The sequence below is a fragment of the Dreissena polymorpha genome, chromosome 14 (assembly GCF_020536995.1).
Source record: "Dreissena polymorpha isolate Duluth1 chromosome 14, UMN_Dpol_1.0, whole genome shotgun sequence".
Lineage (NCBI taxonomy): Eukaryota > Metazoa > Mollusca > Bivalvia > Myida > Dreissenidae > Dreissena > Dreissena polymorpha.
This window is the reverse complement of record NC_068368.1, coordinates 3,325,345-3,344,772: the sequence shown is the minus strand read 5'-3', so window position 1 is coordinate 3,344,772 and position 19,428 is coordinate 3,325,345. Positions and strand designations below refer to the sequence as shown.

At 33.3% G+C, this 19,428-nt stretch overlaps 1 long non-coding RNA gene across 1 annotated transcript; it reads left to right on the top strand.

Annotated features, from left to right (window-relative positions):
* The first annotated feature begins 399 nt into the window (after positions 1-399).
* Positions 400-17,770, top strand: LOC127858217 (uncharacterized). Its single transcript, XR_008038812.1, has 3 exons — positions 400-657; positions 6,762-6,845; positions 16,528-17,770. It is a non-coding gene; the product is annotated as an uncharacterized LOC127858217 (long non-coding RNA).
* The last annotated feature ends 1,658 nt before the right edge of the window (positions 17,771-19,428 follow it).

Below are 19,428 nucleotides of genomic sequence, written 5' to 3'. Positions count from 1 at the left end.
GTTGTTGAAAAGTCAAACCAGACACAATACGTTTACTTTTAACAATCTGGAACCCCTGGGGTAAGTGCTGGGGGGCAAATTTATGATACTGCTGCCTGTGGATCTATTCTGGGGCAATTGCACTTTACCGGCACAAAAAAAAGAACTGAAAAGCGAACCATAACCTGCAAAACCTAACTAATAATCCTAAAACCTAATAATCCTTTTTATCCTATACATTTCCTAAATATCGGGGCTACCGCGCGTTCATATCGTATGCGTTTTTCAACGATATATATATATATATATATATATATATATATATATATATATATATATATATATATATATATTGTAATCGTTTTACAATATGCGTTTTAGGAACCGCCGTAAACACAACTGAGTACCGGTAAAGTGCAATCTAACCCTAGTCTGTGTGGTAAATCAAGTGTACTGAAGATTATTTTTAATTTCTTGAACATCACCTTTTCACAACAGGTTTACTTCTGCTGCATTTTTAGGGTTGAAAAGCCACAGGTTGTGAACAATTGTGTACATGTATTATATTTCTTAGTTCCTTCCTCACCTGAATAATTTGACAGTGTGTGATGATGAATATGCATTATCGTGCATATCACAATGTGTGGACCTGGAGCTCCTGCAGTTTAGACTCAAAAGGTTGGAAGAATTTTTAATATTAAGAGCTTAATTCTATGCATTAATCTCTGACTCACTGAAAAACATATTTTAAAGTTAACATGGTCTTGTGCCATGTGGGTCAACCAGAGTACCTTTTAAGCCCCACCCATATCACCACAAAAAAGAATAGATCTATCATTAAAGTACCTATTCTCGAACCTCACCTTTTTTCGAACCCTTCATTTGTTTACATTTCATACACATGCGCGCACACGCACTTCTTCACCTTTTTTATGTATCGTCAAGTTACCATTACTGGATCATTACCCATAGTGGATCACTTTGATGTTCAAGTCTACATAAAGAGATAAATAGTTGACATTTTTAGTAGATTATTTGCACACAGCATCGTCAAGGCTTGTTCTTAAAAACGCATTGACTGAATCGTTATCTGAGCTACTCTTTGTCAAACATTTCGGTATGTTTTGCTGACATGTATATACAACTTAGTTGACTTCCGTCTCATTTCCAAATCGAGGTTGAACAATTTTTGCGGCCACATGCTATAACTCTGTTGGAAAGTAAGAAGTTTACGCATTAATTTATAGGCTATTTAATAGTCTTTGTGCTTGCAAAAGTCCATTTCAGTTTTGATTTGTGTTTAAAATTTTGCAACACCTTAGATAAAATGAAGAATTAAGGCAATAACGGATCAAGCGTGATAATATGCGTATTGATAATATATTATATTAAAATATATGCAAATCCTGTTGATTCTTTCAATAAATGATCTCAATCTGAATGTTTAATTTATGCTCCATGTTCAATATCGATGATTAGATATGATTCAAACAATTTACATATTTAGAATTTTCCACAGATAATTCACACGTCATGCCTAAAGTGTAGATACAAGATAACATATAGAAAACAATTAATAACAAAAACAATGAATATAATTTATAACTGGCAATGATAGGAGGTCATTGTAAACGACACAGTTCATGTTTCAACAGTTCAAATAGGGTGTTAGGTGCCCTCCTGAATGGTTTGGATTGCGTGATCTGTTATGGCTACAACTGATCCGGTAATGCATGAATTCTGACGCGAAAAAAGGTATCACAAATACATTTTGTCTGCGCTTAGAAATAAGACTATGTGCTAAAACAGTAAACCAAGGTAATATTTAATCTTACTGCACTCGATTGTAAAAACAGTTAAACCGGCGGTTAACCACATACCGGCGGTTAAAAGTCGGTAACATGTTGGTTACTGGTCGGTAAGCGTTTGTATAAAATTTGGTTAGTTATACCGATCGGTTAAAACCCCGTTAAAACAAACCCTCCTTCCCTAGGTGGGTAATTACAAGTTACTGAGAGGTAACTTACACAAAAAGGCCGCGGCGCGCGACATTATAAAAGCTAACCATCGACGACCTTCACAATTTCGACGAGTAAACAACAAATTGCAGCGACTGACACTTTATCTGACTTAATTTACAGGGCAATACGATTTCCGGACGACGAATTTAAGGACGCACATAACGTGTTTCTTATATTATGTTATGGGTATGCCGTGTGTGATCCGATGCATCATTGTCGCCCAAAAAGGCATTTCTCCGAGAACAGGGAACAACAAAAGTACAAACAAAAAACAAAACACGTTCGAACTAGTATCTTACTTTTAATGATCCTTTAAAATCCATAAATAATCAATTTAATTCAATAATTGACGAGTTTGCATCTAGGGTCTTTGATAATTATTTTAGCATAGTTAAATAAAGACCCTTATGCCATCATATCATTATATTCAAATGAGAACTCAATAAACTTTCTTCGTCACAAGCTACGTCATGTACTCTATGTACATTACTGCTGTTAAAATGAACCGGAGCAGTTTATCAAATGTGTCGTGTTCTGAGAAAAATGGGCATAATGCATGTGCTTAAAGTGTCGTCCCATATTAGCCTGTGCAGTTCGCACAGGCTAATCAGGGACAACACTTTCCGCTTTTAGGACATTTTTTGTTAAAATGAAGTCCCTTCTTAACAAAAATCAATTTTTGGCGGAAAGTGTCGTCCCTGATTAGCCTGTGCGAACTTAACAAGCTAATCGGGACGACGCTTTACGCACATGCATAATGCCAAGTTTTCTCAGAACACGACACAAATAATAGCCGTTGATGAACTCGGTTGCATTTGCAGATTTCTGCATACAAAGATATATTTAATCTTGAACAATGTTTTATTTGTCTATGGTAAATACCCTTATTGTACAAGAAAGTAAGTAAGTTTATTTTAAACATAAGCCAAATTAGAAGAATAATCTAGGATGTTACGACGACCATGTATAATTTTTATGTCACATCTAGAACAGCTAGAAGAATAGACGTCTTTGTAAGCACTCTCTTGCAGTTTGGAAGCACCAGGGATTCCGCTAAATGAAGCCAATCCCGACATCATTATCAATTTGTCCCTGGTCATTTTGATGAACTCATGGTTAAAATTTACCCTTTATTTTATTGTGAATTTCATGAATTTGATAAAAAATACATGTCTCTGTTTATAAGTGTGACACTTCCCGCGGAAATTACGTCATTAGAAAATGCATTGTGGAAATTTTTTGGTTAAAGTTACCGGTGGTTAAATTCCACTATGCGCGGTTAGGTTACTTTGCGGTATATCGTGTTTATACAATCGAGTTACCTTGAAGGTTACTTTACCTGAAAAACCGCAAACTTACCAAGGTTTGAATGTAACGGAGCGGTTACTTTAACCAGCGTTTATACAATCGGGTGCTGGTGTAAAAGAAGTCTCAAACCATGTATTGCTTTTCACCAGAACAACTGTATTACTCTACTGATCAGGTAATGGTAACTTGACTGTATATGTACAAATTATGCCGATTTGCACCAAGCGGCATATCATTGAAAATGCATAAAAAATATGTCGAATTTATAGAGTAATCATAAAACACTTAAAAATTGTAGTATTCCTTAATGCTTTTTACATATGTTATGATTTTCATTATAACAACTTATAAAAACATGGTCTTATTCTCGTTCTCAACTCTGCTTGACAAGTCACGTGACCATGGTCAAATCATGGGGTGAATAAATTTTTAATGATGTACACTGAAGGGTTCGAAAGCAGGTACTCGTTGTTTGGGCGGCATTGACAGTTTTACGTGATATGGTGGTGCTGGAAACTTGCAAAAAATCTGTAATCAAAAGAGGATTAACATAACAATTAAAGTTGACAGCCATGTAGAGCTCTATGTCAAAAAGAGTTCCTTTTAATATGTTTCACCATTTTCAATCTTAATTGTCACTTTATTTGACGTGTCAAAAATTAAGAGGTTTCCTCCCCAGACAATTTCTTACTGGACGTTTCACCCCATTACCATTTTCCAATTAAATAGATCTAATTATAATTGTTGTTATAAGTGCCTGAAATTTTTCTTTCATTAATTGAGATCATTGAAAAATTGATTAAAAGCACAGCTTTGATGTTCTTTGATGGTCATTTTTAAGTGAAATAGTATGTTACAAATTAAACTATTATTGTATTAATGAATTGAGTAAAAGCACACCTTTTATGTTCTTTGATGATCATTTTTATTTGGAATAATATGTTACAAAGTAAATAATTATAATTATTGAACTAATGAATTCATTTTGGTACAAACTAATTTAATTATACCTGTATATACTTAAAACATTTTACACTGATTCATTCTGTTATTAGAATTTACTGCAATACTATAATATTATACATACATATCATAGTGATAGACATTTTCGGAGTATGTGAATTGGATATAATATTCATATTCCATTTTGATGTCTATATATCCATTCATACATTATTATTTTCCATCAATTTTTTTACATATTGATTCAGTCTGTCAACAAGATTATCATACAGTATAATAAAAAGTTGGACACTTATATGTTTAGTTATGCAGAATATTTACTATTGATTATTACTATTTACAATCCCAGTTAAAAAAAAATAAAAAAATGATTTAATCTGTTGCCATAAAAATGTGACAGCATTTTAATGTTTTCGCTAATATTAAAGTAACAACACACACCTTACATTATACAATGAATCAGGCACTTATGGTGCAATATACAAGCGTTGATTAGATTAGCAAGTGTATTATTCAAGATAACAGCTATTGTATAACAGGTACATTTGGTGCAATATACAGGCCCTTTAATTAATCACCATTGATGATATTAGGTGACATCTTTAAAGAGGGATAGTCATTCATAAGATGGGATTAGCAGTTTAGCGCTTTATCATACAAAAACATTTTTGAATAGTTTATCACTCACTGTATTAATTATTATAAATGAATTGATTTGAATTTACTTTATTAATAGTATTATATAAGGTAGTCATAGATGCATCTGTTGTATTTAACAGGGATGGTTTCAAAAGATATGTTACACTTTCAACATCTTTTTCATTTGTTAATACAAATGAATCTTTCATATATTTTCATGACTAGAATGAAACATGTTGTCAAGTCAAAAGTCAAAATCCTCTTTTTTCACTCTCATAACATAAGATTTATAAAAATTTGTCATTTTGCTTCATTTTAAGTTTGGTATGTTCATTTTGAGATTAAATGTCAGCTTGTGTATGCTAATTTCAAATAAAATAGTTCACAAAAATCTAGGTTTATTGATATTGTGTTCTGTAAAACTGATATATTTCAAATTTTTGCATTTAAAACCATTTGTGTTTATTCGTAAAGTTATTAATTTTTCCTTAAATTACACAAATTCATTAAAAAAAAAATTTCTTTTTTTTTGCTTATAAATATTATTAATATCATTGAGTTAAATTAGTAAAATATGATAAAGTTTTGATTACATTTGGTAAATATACTATTAATAATGAAATATTGTGCTAGGAAAGTGCAATTCTGTTTTAATTAGTCTAAATTAGTTATAATTACAAATTAAGATATCAGTGACATCCAATAATTTGATTATATACATATGAATGCATGAACAAAATACAAGTTTTGACAGTAACATAGTTTATTTATTTATCATATTTAACTGTAACAAGAAAAACAGTTGTGAAATTGATATAAATGTGATCTAACCTTTTTTACAATTCACCAATTTACCCTATTTAATTGGATTAAAAACAACAAACAAGTTCCACAACCCTGCACAGGTTTACTCAAACCGAAATAAGGTGTTAATTGTGTATTCAAAATTGGTCTGGATTACACATTATTCTAATATTGTTTGCATTTGTGCTCCCAAATGAGCAACATGTATAAGATACTTAGTAAGATTTTGAGAATATCTAGTACACCAACATGCACTAATTAATGATTTACGTACATTCCTTACACAGTTTAACAAATGAACCAAAAATAACAAAACAGGCTGCTTCATAGATAATGTTACTTAAAGACTTCATAAACAAAATAATCATTTGATAAAAATCAAGATTATACTTCAAACAAACAAGTATAAATTTATTAGGGGGGGGGGGGAGGAAACAGCTGCACTTAAACTAAAATGGGGGGGAGGAAACTTCTTGGGGGAAACGTCTGAAAACGGTCCCAGAATGGGAATCGAATACTGGTTGCTGGTGTGACTGCACCAAATTGACCTTTATTATCAGGCGACCAATTACTTGTTAATGGAAATCTATGGTGTAAACTTTTTCGCATTATAATTAACATTTATTATTTTAATTATGTGTATTGTTTGCTTGTGTGCTGAACATCATACCCATAGCCAGGGGGGGGGGGGCGTTGGGAGCATTAAACCCCAATTTTTTGGGATCTGTCACTGAGTATGGTCAATGAAAGTTTAAGTTCATATAATAATGCTCTATAACTTCAGTCTCTTTTAAAAGACAGATAAAAAGGCACCAGAATGCAGGATTTTAAGTATCATTTTAAAAATTGTTTAGGGGTGGACCTTCAACCCCCCTCCCTGAATGCAAGATGTGGCAGCCTCTCCCGCACCTATCCTCTTCGCCACTTTGTTGCTCAATTAACTATCATTAATGGGAAAATACGCATCCCTCTTTTCAAAACCCTGGCTATGGGCCTGATCATAATGAATTGCAACTAAAACATTATAATTATGTATTTATATTTCAGCACTTAACAAATCTTATCAGATGAAGATCAGTACCATATATTATTGGATCGTTGTACAATACCTGTGAAAAACGCTACACAGTGGTGAGTAATTTTCAAATAAAAGGGAACTTGCTCACATACTACCATTTGAACTGTGTCAAAACTTAATGTCTACTTTGCTGTTTTGGGGAATAAAAAGCAACCAAACACACACGTATTTTCAGTTTGGTTTGCAATAATTTATTGGATTAATTGACAAAATTATATAGCCTGTTTATAAAAATTAGTGTGTACCCATAAAAAGAGTTTTTTTGTTTTTAAAATAAGCAATATAAAAAGCATTAGTTATGTTTAGTATAGAACACTGCAAGATAAGAACAATTAACTATTGCCTTTTATAAATTGTATTAACTGAAAGATTTAGCTATGTCTAAGAGTTAAATATCATATAATAACGAGTAAGAGTGTACATTAATGACAACAAAAACCTATTTATACACCACAGTGAGAAATCTTTGCCTTGCTTTGGGGAAAACTCTAAAAACTCTAAAAGGTGGGGAATGTGGCTGAATATCTCCTAATATTTTGCTAAAAAAAACTTCAGGTGATGTGTTCCACAATATCTTATTTATTTTCTAAAACAGTTAAGAAACTGAGAAGGACTATGGTTTAAATGTACAGACTTAAACATCTAAAATCACTGTTTATTAAATCATTACATTATTACTGTTTAGATGGAGTATATTTTCTGGGGAAGGTATTTTGAGAAATTCATTTTGTAAATTGAGTTTTGTTTGTTAAGTCTGTATCTTTATTTAATTTTGTTCTTATTGTTACAGCTGGCTTCAAAATTATGTGAATGTTCAATGTCATGGTAATTAAGACACTTAAAATCATGTTATATCCATAATGACCTTCCAGCCATTTGTTAGGACTCCGTAACATGTTCCTTTTTTGCCGATTTCTCATTGTGTCTTGTATATTTTATGTCATTTATTGAATAATGATAAAATAACATCACATTTACTCTTTATGAGATATTTTTAATTAAAAAAGTCATTTTTGTTGCCATAGTTTCAATGAGGCATGCAATAGTTTTTGGTATTTTTTATGCCCCGGATGGTTGGCATATAGTTATCACACTGTGCATCTGTCTGTCCGTCACACTTTAAAAAATATGCTCATAAGTCTATGTCGCTTCAGATGTAACCTTCATTTTTGGTATGAATGTGTACATGGACAAGGCCTTTCCATACCCACACAAATTTCGACCTCATTGACCTTGACCTTGAACTTAAGGTCCGCGTAAAGGTTTAAAATCTGCATTTATGCTTCCAAAAATGCTCATAACTTCTTTGTCGCTTCAGATGTAACCTTCATATTTGGTATGCATGTGTATATGGACAAGGCCTTTCTATGAGCACACAAATTTTGATCCCTGTGGCCATGACCTTAAAGTTAGGGTCAGTATTTAGGTTTTGAAATCTGCGTTTAGGTTTTTATAGTATAACCTAAATGGAAAAGACCTTTCCAGACACACACAAATCTTGATTCCTGTGGCCATGACCTTGAAGTTAGAGTCAGCATTTAGGTTTCGAAAATTTGTTCTGTTATTTAGCAGTCTAACATAACAAGTGAATTCGTAGAAATATTGGATATTGCATAACAAAATGCATTCATGGTGTGAACATCACAATTTCAGCAAGAAAAGATTTTTTGGTTACCAAATAGACAATTTTATGTGTTAAGTTTCTCTTTGATAAATGTTGTTTTTTTAGGAACAAAATTATTTCATCATTATTGAATGCCCATAATCTCTGAGCTGTTAGTTAGTTAAAAATAGAGAACATTCTTGCACTTGTTTCCATTTTTATTTAATGCCATTTATAAATAAATGCCTTGTGCCCTGTTAAATACATGCATCCAGTCTTATCTGATTGTGTCACCTTAGACCCCTATAGAGCACAGTCATCCAAGGTTTGTTAGATAACAATCAGGAACACAGCAACTGATAAGCTGAAAGACAAACTCTGCACAAATATCTTATTATCTCCAGGTTATACTATATTCAGATTTGAGTTTTTTTTATTAATTTTAAATAAATACGAAATAAGTTTTTTTTTAAAGAAAAACAAGTTTTATAATCATTGTTTAAAACAATGTGTTGGCATGGTAAATCTATCAGTTGTAATTGATTTAGTTATTGAGAATGATATGCTTATACATCTGCAGATTAATTTCACAAAGACAATATTATCAGTTTCAGATACATAGTTTTATTTGTGGGTAATACTACTGGCAATCTTTCAAGGTTTTTTTTTTTACAAATCCTTACTTATTATTTATGCAAGTATTATATTTTTGTTATGAGTTTACCCAAGAGTTAAAATATTTGTGCATATGGGGTGTCAATGGGCCAATTGTTATACTGCTCATGTTACACTTTCCAGTAAAACTTGTTTTCAATGTCATATGTTGGCTGTCATTTAGTCCAGCCCAAAAAAGGGACCTTTTACACAATTCAATATTCAGACTCGTAATTTAAGATTCAATGTGACAGACTCACAATTGTAATAAGGGCTTCAAAATGCTCACGTGTGCTCACATAATAGATGATAAACAGTCTCTGGAAAAACCACAATAAGATTTCAATCTTGCAACATTCATTTTAATTTGTTCCCATTATTTCATAAGCCCTTTTTATATATATCATTACATTTTTCATCATCATCCATAAATATTTTAGCATTTTAAATGTATTTACATTTTCTTTTGAACATTCACTAAAAATGCTGTGTGACACTATTTCCAATATGACTGTATTTCCAATATTCTATCAGAAAATAAATTGTTTTTGTTTTGTCTCTTTTTAATTCACCCTAATGTGTGATGAAAATACAAAAAATAATTATGTTAAGGGAAGCTCTGATTTTCTCATTAAAATTTCAAGATAAGAGAGTTGTACATTTCCATTGCCCAGATAATTATTTGGGAAATATAGTTTTTAACCATTGATTTTGAAAATCAAAGCGCTGATGGCACTGAATTTGTTTGCTGTTGTAAAATCTTATACATAACTCAGTTTTCAAAATTATGTTATAGCTTTTTATATCGTAAGTTTGAAATGATCACAACCCATTCAAATTTATAAGGAGTGTGTCTTAACACACAGGTCGAGATGTGTGTTTCTTCCAAATCATTGATACAGCTAATCAGTGTGCACAGGCTAATCTTATTTGACATTCATTAAGCCCCGTTTTTTCATGAAAGCAGCCAATATGTACAGATTTCAATTATAAACTCTAGACTGGCCAACCTTGTCTTGCCACAAGTTGTTAAATACACTCTATGTACTGTGCCAGTGAGAATAGGTAGATGCGGATATTAAAGCAGAAGCATTATCGTCTGCTAAAGTTTACTTGAGTTATCCACACAGGCAGTCACAGGTTACGATTCCTGCCGTACCTAAGCCCATACTGATCCATACTGATCTGCAAAATTGTGTCTGCATTATTTGTGAGCTTCGCTCACAAATAAATAGGGTGGTTTCATTCTTGAAATAGGGTGAATTGAGTTATAAACATACATACATTAAAATCATTCTGTTTTACTTCTGTTGCTGCACACTTGTATTGATTCAATAAAACTGTAAACTATCATTATTAACTTTAAAAACTTATGTTTCATAATATCTTTAATCCTTGAAACTGTCCATAATATAACCTTTAAACTTAAAAAAAAAAACTGACGTTAACTGACATCTTTGTAACTGTCAAACATATCGACTGATTTTTTGGGGCAACAATTGCGGACGTCTTTCTACCTCTCTTAGACATTTTTATTTTGCATCGTAATAGAAACTGAAAGTTCAGATGCTTTACAAATGCATGCTTAATGAGCGACAAATTAAGTCAGATTGAAAAAGCATGAATGTCGTCATAAATAATTTGGTCAGACGCTATAATTATATATGAAATCTAGTCCGCAGAACATTTGAGTAGCTTTGACTGTTGTCCTGCTCCATCATCCAGGCGCTTGCTGAATGAAACCGTCGCCACGTTACAATAATAATTATAAAGAGAAAATACCGAACATGAGCAAAGGATTTTCGGTTGAAGCTATTTATCATACACATAAAATCTGATAAATTTGTGTAAAAGTTAAGTTGGTTGCGTTTTCAATACGCATAATATTGTATTTCTTAACGTTTTTAAACAATGTATTAAGGTGAAAGTCGCAGATACGCAGCTTATGTGGGGCACTGCATTTCATGCAAAATATGTTTCAAAACATTAAGGGTATTGCACATGCTTTCAGATAATATTATCTTTGTGTCTCACATCACTGAAGCACAAGTTGCTATCTATTGTAGTGCAAATGTTAAATTTCAAATATAACTTTCATTTTTACCTGAAGTATTTAGTACAAATAACATTTCATAATTATTTCATAAGTTGATAACACTTTTTACCTGAGAAATGGGGTAATATTTTCAAAAGTTGCTAAGTTGCAAGTTGCAGACATGGGGTAATCACAATTGTTAATCTGTTATCATCATGCTTATTAATTGATTCCTTTTTCCATTAATCATGGATTGATCATTAATTATAGCTTTTGTATAACTTAAATAATAATAATATAGATTACTGCTATGTGCAAGAGGTCATGACTCATTATTATTTTATGATTACTTTTATGATTACTGTTGACCAAAAAGCAGATTCAATTTCAGTTCATGAAGACACATGACACATGAACAACATCAGATAACTTGCCAACTTATCATGTAGTTAACTCTTTCAGTGCTGGAACCGAATTTTGAAGGCCTTTGCAAATAGTTTGGATCCAGATGAGATGCGACAGAATGAGGCATCTCATCAGGATCCAAACTGTTGCTATTCTGATAGTGTTTTTTGAAAAATAAATCCAAGAAAATGGTAATTTTAGAAATTCAGCAGACAACATTTTAGCAGACAACAAATTTCCCAGCATTAAAAGGGTTAATTACTCAAGTGGTGTAGATCTCTAATTGCCCTTCGCCCTAGGGTTATTTCAAGGGATTAAGTCTGAACAATAGTTATTATTCCGAACTTGCCTACAACTGGTTTTTCCACTAATTTACATGAGGTACAAATAAAATTGACCTAGATCCACGGGGTTGTGTATTGTTCTTCCCTCCTAATGGTGAAACTGGAGGAGACTTAGGGTTTTTGCTCTGTCTGTCTGTCAGTCGGTCATTCTGTAACAGTTTTCTGGATCCTGCGATAACTACCGTAAAAGTTCTTCATATTTTTGCATGAAACTTGAAACATGGATAGATGGCAAAAGGAAGTTTATGCACGTCATTTCCTTTTGTTCCTACGTCAAGAATTATGGTTGCTATAGCAACATAAAGACTAGAAATATTGCTGAAAATAGTGGATCCTGCGATAACTTTAAAAGTTCTACATATTTTTTCATGGAACTTGAAACATGGATAGATGGCAATATGGAGATTATGCACGTCATTTCATTTTGTTCCAAGAACAAGAATTATGATTGCTATGGCAACAAATAGGCTAGCAATATTGCTGAAAACGGTAGGGGACTTATATTGCATGGCAATAGTTTTGTTAAAACTCAGTAAATTCCAGAATATTCATTTGACACTAGGGTCATAACGGTAAAAAGTTGATTGTACCTAACGATTAGCAAAGTTCTGAATACAGTCTAATGCATTGATGATCTGCATTTATGCAACAAATAAGTGTTGGAGCTAGGTGTGGGAACAGTTAAGTAATCAGTCAAATTATTGATTTCATGAAATTTTTACTGAACCATGTTAACCCATGTATAACAGTTACTTTGTGAAAAAGCAATTGATGCAACTTCTGCACCAGTGGAGAGACTCTGGCATTTTCTATCCATCCTGATAGAAGTCTTATGAGTGACCACACTTTTCAAATGCCCATAAACATCAAATGCAATTATCATGCAGTATGCTACATCTTTTATTGTGTGCAAATTAATAGGATAAGAATAGGATATATATTTTTTTAGATAAACAGTGTTTGATAAAGTGTATAGAAGCCCAAATATTATTAAATGCATGAATAGATTCATTAATAAACAATTTGATCACTGTAGTTCAGATTGCCAATTAAAATTGTTAAATGAACAAAAACCATTAATCATGTTTGAAAAATAAGTTAAAAACATTAATTTAATTGATTACTTTTTCAAGTAATTGACCACATGTCTGCCCAGTTGCAACTGAGAGTAACACTGTTTTGTGATATTGACATTTTGCTTCACTTCATTCTTAGAGCAATCACACTGCAGTTATAAATAAACTGATAAGATAAGCTATTGGGGGACAACACCTGCCCCAGTACACAGATTATCTCCAAAGCCAATTAAATATGCAGGTTTGGTTTTGTGCTATAATAAGCACCCGCTTAACAGTTATATGTTTCAATTGTACTTTTGCTATGAAGCTGTTTAAGCCAGCTTTTCACCATACGTGAGCTTTGTAAATAATCAATATAATTCAAATAACAAATATCCCGCGGCTAGACACGAATAAAGACACCTTATTAATTCCATTGGCTGATTTTAGCGATGTATTTATGGTATGTCAATAAAAGAATCTTATTGTGTTTCCAACAATACCATGATAAATAATTTTTTTGATAAATTTAACAATAATTATTTCTACCATATTGACTAATGCATGTGCACGACGATTCACGATACTGTAAATAATCGAATCAAATAGAAATGCACAACAAACCACTAAAACGGGTTTGTTCGAAGAACACGCGTATTAATATTTTAAATATGTACAGATACTTCGGGTGTGGCTTGTTGACTTATATGTTTTAATTTCACTTCCATTCTTCTTTTGGCTCCTGTTTTGTATTATAGATTTATGACCAGCAATATGTAATATTGTTAAATAAGCCGCAAAAACTCCGCGTAACATCTTGTACTGCATGTGATATAGCTAAGAACTGCACCGAAAAAGACATTCGCTATCTTTGATCTCATTCATTGAACTCTTTACTTTTCAGCAACTCCAACTACAATAAACGCCGTATATCTTTTTATGTCCCCCACCACTATAGTGGGGGACATATTGTTTTTGCCCTGTCTGTTGGTTGTTCTGTTGATTGGTTTGTTTTTAATCAAACTCCTCATTGTTGTAGCGACTAAAAATGAAAACATATACAATGATGATTTTATGTGCTGATTGAGTTTTATGGTTTTCCCATATTTTCATTATGATGTTCCTTGAAACCATCAAATTATACAAGATTTTATTTACCACATTTTTCACATACTTGCTATCAGCCATTTTTTCTTTCGAAAAAAACTTCCAAATTTTGACTGATTAAAGCCATACAAATGGTGCTTGAATCATCATAACTTTTTTCTCTAATGTGCGAATTTTATTTTATTTTGCTCACATTTGCTTAGTGAAATTCCTATATAACATAAGAAATGTACTACAGACTTTTTTATCTTAATTTGCAGGTGCATGAATAAGGACAAATGGCAATCATAACTGAAAGAATGTGATAAACTTGATTTTTTAGCTCAACTATTATATATCAAATATATAAAGTGGAGCTATTTTACTCACCCCAGCGTCGGCGTTTGCGTTGGCGTTTAAGCGTGCAAATGTTAAAGTTTGCGTACTACCCCAAATATTTCCTATGTCCCTTGACATATTGCTTTCATATTTTGCATACTTCTTTACCAACATGACCCCAACCTATGAACAAGACAGACAACTGTTTTAAGTATTTTGACAGAATTATGGCCCCTTTCATACTTAGAATATGCATATTATTGATAAATCTATGTTAAAGTTTGACAAAACAACACTTACTTGACAAACCACAATGCCAAAACCATCCCCCCACGCCCCACCCCAGAAGTCCCCCCCCGCCCCATGCTCCACCCCCCACTTTTCTTATTTTTGAACGATCATCTATTAAATGATCACATATCCACGTTATACCCCCCCAATCCGCCCATCTCCATGATGGCTTATGTTATACTGTCAAGCACTCGAATAGTCAAATATATCTCAAGATGATTGATATTAAATTATACAAAAATGACTAAAAAATAAATTTATTACACAGACATGGACTCAAGCTGGCAATACAAGGAGGGAGATTATGGGAGATTACAGTTGACAAGGGTTATGGCTAGTATTTCAATGGAATTAAAGCTCAAATTCAACCTGTGCATGTTAATTACAGTAAAGTAATTTTAAGTATAATATGATACTGTTTTATAAGTATTGATTTCTTAAACAATGAACAACTGAGCATTTCTCAATATCTGGATTCAATTTAAGCGCACACGGAGATGGATTTTCTTTCCTCCTTTTTTAACTTTTATAAATATCCATAAAAACCACCCAACTAAAGATGTCAACTTGATGCCAGTTACTAATGTTGTGTAATATTTCATACAGAAATGCCAATTATTTTGTCATCTAGTCAATGGCTATATGGGTGATGAAAAGTCTCTTATCAGTTGATATATCTGATTCTCAAATTTATTATTGCAGAAACAGTATGATACCAGATTTCGGTAGCTCTCCCCAATTAAATCAACTTTTTATAATAATCTTAACATTTATTATTTGACTTTATCCTCATTCACAATCTTACTTTGTGTAAATAAGACTCAATTATGGTTTGTTTATTTTGTTCAGTTAAAACCATCAATAATGTGCTTGATTAAAAAAGTGCTTCAGTTTTATAAGTTAAGGAAGTTTTTAATAAATTGAGCATTTAATATATGTTTTAATTTATAAATTTAGTTTTGATACAATAGTCATTGAATAATTAATATAAGAATTTAATTAATAATTTAGATTTAATCCATTAACCAAGGAATATTAAATCTAAGAATTTAATTTAAAACAGGTGCTTGTTGATCAATTTATAATATAGGAAGGAAATTTAATAAGGTGTCTTAGCTCAGGTAATATTTAATACCACACAATACCTGGAAATAAAATTTTGTCTTATTACCAGGTATTGTGTGGTGTAAATGGTGGATTGGTTGTTTATTGTCTTTCGGTGTTCATTTGCTGAAATATGACAATGAATTCATAAAAATGAAGCTCATTCTATTACAAGAAAATGAATTTTGTATTATGGAAGTGTTTTTAAGCGACAATGTAACATAATTTCATGTAACACACATAAATCCCTATTTTAAAGGTAACTGGCTTTTGGGGACGTCAACTGCAGTAGTCTGTTATATCTTATAGAGAAATTGCCATTATTGTCCCCTACCGGTTTTTGCTCTGTCTGTCTGTCAGTCAGTCACACTTTTCTGGATCCTGCAATAACTTTAAAAGTTCTTCATATGTTTTCATGAAACTTGAAACATGGATAGATGGCTATATGGACTTAATGCAAGTCATTTCTTTTGTTCCTACGTCAAAACTTCTGGTTGATATACCAACAGTAAAAAAAATATTCCGACAATGGTTGCATTTTTGACAATGGTGGAGCTGGTTTGGGACATTTATTGCTTGGCAATAGTCTTGTTACAATATGCAGTAACAAATCAACTGAACAGCCTGAATGTTTTCAGGTTAAAATGCTGATAGAAAGAAAACATAATTCACCTATGAAACATTATAACTTGCATACTTATATGCCTTCTTTATAAATTACATGAGGCCTTTACATTTTTTATCTAAATTTAGAATAATATATAATACATATTATATGATTTGGTGTTCATCTGATATGCTCATTTGTATTTTCAGTTTGGCCATGCTCAGGAGGGAGTGACTGAGTTATGGGGTGCAGACGAAGCACAAGCCATCTTGACATGATGAATCATCCCCAACAGCGCTTGACGATGGTTTCCTGCTCGATGAGGATGAATCCATAACTGAGCACTGAGGATGATACTTCTCTCAACACTGCATTGTATGAAGACAAAGCAATGCAGTGTGGTTAGTCATCGTCAACAACAGAACCAGACTCAGCTGACGTTGGAGACTGTCAAGTTGAGATCACTGTGCCTATCAGGGTTGAGTGTTACATACTGAACGAAGTGATCCAAAGCCATTTATTGTCAATATGCATGCTAAAGACCTTGGCATTCTCTGTTTACATTCAGATCAAAGCAATGGCAAGACATATTTAAGAATGAAAGTATGTTTTAATGAAGCAGGACACACTACTGTGTATGTTCATGTAAAGGAAGTTGCACAGGAACATTTTTTGTGGAAACAAATTTCTAGTGATTATCTTTTTGCTCTTAAGCTCACCTGAGCACAATGTGCTAATGGTCCGTCATGCGATATGTGTTGTGGGGCGTAAACATTTACCTTGTAAACAATCTAGAGGCCACATTAACTGTCCATACATCATGAAATTTGGTCAGAACAATTTTCCCAATGATATCTTGGACAAGTTCAAAATTGTTCCGGTGTATTGTCCATCATCATGAAACTTGGTCAGATGATTTATCCCAATGATATCTTGGGCAAGTTCAAAAATGGTTCCGGTTGGTTCAAAAACATGGGCACCAGGGGGCGGGGCATTTTTCCGTATAAGTCTATATACATAGTTATCAAAAAAAACTTTTTAACACTCTAGAGGCCACATTTGTTGTCCAGTCTTCATGAAACTTGGTCATACAATGTGTCACAATGATATCATGGTTTAAAAACATGGCCTCCAGGGGGGGGGGCAAAGCTTTTTTCTTACATGGCTATGGTAAAAACATGTTAACACTCTAAGTCACATGTGAGATTGATTTTTCTTCAGCAACATTAATACCCTGCCTTATACAATAATGGCTCTTATGCTTAAATGTTTGTTGCCTGCATAACTGCAGAATATTAGCTGTTTTCTTCCAATATGTTATTTGTAATATCAACAACTTGCTTAATATGTGTAATATTTGATTAATTGCTTATTTTTTTAAGCCAGGTGTATTGATATTTGTTCATGAATTATGAAGTTTTGATGAAATATCATTAAACTGTAAAAACTGTGTTCATGCATTCTTTTATGCACAGACTAAAATTGTTACTACAGAGGTTTATTAAGAGACTGTATCACATAAATGGTTGCATAGGTTCCTCTGTAGAAGCCGGGACACATTTCATTTAGTTATCCCCCGCCAGAGGCGGAGGGATATTGTTTTGGCGTTGTCCGTCCGTCCGGCTGTCCGTCCGTCCGGCACTTTTGTATCCGGAGCCATATCTTGGAAGTGCTTTGGCGGATTTCATTGAAACTTCGTATGAGTATATATATGCATAAGAGGATGATGCACGCTAAATGGCATTGTACACCATCTGTTAAAAACAGAGTTATGGCCCTTTGTATCTTGAAAAAATGCTTTTTACTATAGTCACTTTTATGTCCTGAGCAATATCTTGGAATTGCTTTGGCGGATTTCATTGAAACTTGGTATGAGTATATATATGCATGAGAGGATGATGCACCCCAAATGGCATTGTATACCATTTGTTGAAAACAGAGTTATGGCCCTTTGTATCTTGAAAAAATGCTTTTTACTATAGCCACTTTTGTGTCCGGAGCCATATCTTGTAAGTGCTTTGGCGGATTTCATTGAAACTTGGTATGAGTATATATCCCTCGCCAGAGGCGGAGGGATATTGTTTTGGCGTTGTCCGGCTGTCCGTCCGTCACTTTTGTGTCCGGAGCCATATCTTGGAAGTGCTTTGGCGTCTTTCATTGAAACTTCTTGTGAGTATATATATGCATAAGAGGATGATTCACGCCAAATGGCATTGTACACCATCTGTTAAACCCAGAGTTATGGCCCTTTGTATCTTGAAAAAATGCTTTTTGCTATACGCACTTTTGTGTCGGGAGCCATATCTTGGAAGTGCTTTGGCGGATTTAATTGAAACTTGGTATGAGTATATATCCCCCGCCAGAGGCGGAGGGATATTGTTTTGGCGTTGTCCTGCTGTCCGTCCGTCACTTTTGTGTCCAGAGCCATATCTTGGAAGTGCTTTGGCGGATTTCATTGAATCTTGGTATGTGTACATATATATGGATATGAGGATGATGCACGCCAAATGGCATTGTACACCATCTGGAAATAACGGAGTTATGGCCCTTGGGTATATCCGTCCGATTTGCACCCATCAAAGAAAGCATATGTTGCAGGGATATCAATTCTACGAATGTGCTTGTTTATCATTATGTACATAAGAGGACATACTTTTCAATTTTAGATTATGCTTTTTATACGCCCGTTTTTAAAAACGGGACGTTTTATAATTTCACCCTATGCGGGCGGGCGGCGTCCACAGCAGTTTCCGCTGTCTAATTTAAATAGTTTTCATCCGATCTTCACCAATCTTGGTCAGAAGTTGTGTCTAGACAATATCTAGGTCAAGTTCGAATATGGGTCATGCCTGGTCTAAAACTAGGTCACGGGGTCACTTAGTGCATTTCAAGGATAAAGCACGGTTTCCGCCCTCTAATTGAAGTAGTTTTCACCCGATCTTTCCAAATTTGGTCAGAAGTTGTGTCTAGATGATATGTAGGTTAAGTTCAAATACGGGTCATACTGGGTAAATAACTTGGTCTTGAGGTCACTTAGTGCATTGCAAGCATTGAGCATGGTGTCAAAAACCTTCGAACGGGGTTGTCTTGTGACAGTTTGGCACTCTTGT